This window comes from Arachis ipaensis, chromosome B05, assembly GCF_000816755.2.
Source record: "Arachis ipaensis cultivar K30076 chromosome B05, Araip1.1, whole genome shotgun sequence".
Lineage (NCBI taxonomy): Eukaryota > Viridiplantae > Streptophyta > Magnoliopsida > Fabales > Fabaceae > Arachis > Arachis ipaensis.
In genome coordinates this window covers 147,540,048-147,542,396 of record NC_029789.2, presented here as the reverse complement: position 1 = coordinate 147,542,396, position 2,349 = coordinate 147,540,048, and positions in this window count along the sequence as shown.

The following is a 2,349-nucleotide window of genomic DNA, read 5'->3' as shown; positions in this document are numbered from 1 at the left end:
GACATGGAAAAGAATATTATAATTTTGATCATACGATATTAAAATTTATAGTATTTATCTATTTTTATCTCTAAAAATTTCAGACCAAATATTTTAGTTCTCAATTAAAATTAAGAGTAAATTATGTTTTTAATAGAATGCAGAAACAGAAAGCAGAAGCAATGAAACAACAATTAAAAGAAAAACACCAACAACAACAATAGATAATGAAATTAGAACAACAATAAAAGCAAAACCAAAAATAGAAGTAGAAGCAAAAACAGAAATGGTGAGGAGCATCAACAACCAAGCGAGAAGGAGGAGCAGAAACGGCGAGCAGCGCGCGAGTGGCAGCGGCGCTGAACGCGGTCTCCCTCTCTCTCTTCTCCCTTTCTCCTCTCTTGCTCTTTGTTTCCCCTTCCTATCTCTTTCTTCTCCCTTGTCTTCTGTCTCCCCCTCTTCATCCGTGTGTGTGTGGCGGTTTCTCCTTCCGTTCTCTCCATCACAGGCGGTGGCGCGGCGGCGCTACCTTTCTTTTCCCCTTCTTTCCTCTCCCCCCCTCCCAAATTCTTTTTTTCTCCCTCGTCGCTCCCTTTTCTTTTTTTTTAAGTTAGGGTTAATTTGTTAAAAATGACGATTTTAAAATAAACTGAAACTTTTTAAACTATTTTGTAGCAAAAAAAAAAAAACTAGAGACGAAAGAAATTTTCGATCTCTACGTTAAAGACCAAAATCGTACTTAACTTTTTTGAAAACTACTTTATGTGATAATAAATATTTTGAAAAACCAAATTAACTATAATTTATTCAAAATTAATTTGTATTTTTTATACGTGTGACACTTAACATAATAACATCTCACGTGATAACTTAACGTGACACATAAAATAATCTCGTTAAGAGTTAATGAAATAAAATAGATAAAAATTAATATAATTTACAGAATTAAATATTAAAAACTAACGAGCTAATTTATTTTAATTAAAAACTAAAATATTTGGTCTAAAATTTATTCGAAACTAAAATAGATAAATGCTCTAAAACTTAAAAATTGAAAACAAACGATTAAATTGTGGTGATTGAAAGGAGGAAAATATCTAAAAGAAATAGGAGGGGTTAGGGAGGAATAAAATAAAAGTGCGGAATGTTTTGGCATCAGAGTTTGTAAGCATTGAGATCAGGGCCGTTGGTAGGAATAAGATTCGAGATATGAAGGGGAGATTCAGGGAGAATGGACGGTGATTAGAGGATGACAGCCGAAAACGCACTCGTCCTTTTTGTGTTGGTGTTATTGGTTATTTAATAACGAACCTGAATTGTTGGCAATCCAAGGACTCTGGTGAGGTAAGGCATGCGCTCACGCTCCCTCCACACGCGCCTTGAGCGTGCGCATTGCATTTGCCTTTTCAAATTACATTTTTTTTTAGAAAAAGTCTAGAGTCAGTAATTTTGTTAAAGTCTGCCAAGCATATAACCAGTAAAAAAAAGTGAATCATTGGATGAAATTTCACACCAAGTTCACACCATTAAAACCATCATTGATGGCTATTTGATAACTACAAATCACAAAAATTGTTGGCCCCGTAATATTCCTTTTTTTTTATTGTTAGCATTGATCTAATTAATTATTTATTGTCAAAATATTAAAAATAATTACTTTTTAATTAATTTTATAAAATAAAATTTTATATTATATATATATATATATATTATTATCTCATTTAATTAAGAGAATCTATTCTCTTTGTCTTTTTTCTTGTAAAACTTACCAATATTAATATGTGACTTGGATTGAAATTAGCTATAGAGTGTTGATTAAGACAAATATTGCCTTAATCTCTGTTTTCATTCTATTTTAAGTTGGTAATGCAAAATTTCCTTTTTAATATAAACTTTAAGAAATTTATGTCATTTATTGTTATTAGAAATTTTAGAAAAAACTTATTTTACTATGAAATTATTATTTTACATTATATTTGAATTAATATCAATTAATTCTCTATTTTTCTAAATTGAAAGTATTAACTCCTTCACATTTTCATTTTATAATAGTAAGTAACTAAGTGAAGTATCTTATTATTGTGACAATAGTCACAATACAAGCTTGATTGAGCTTTTTTGGGTCAAACAAACTTTAATCAAAGTTCGAAAAAAAGAAGTTCAAATTAAATCCTTTTGTACACTCTTGACGTAAGACATTAATTATTCTTTTCAGTTCTCCTATCAAGAAGAGAGGGAATTTCATATTTTATTAAGGTAGTACCAATTAGTTTCTTAAAATTATTATTCAAGAAAACAAAAAATAATTATTTTAAATTTTATGTTATTAAAATTTTTAAATAATGATAAATTTTTAACTAATATTTTTAG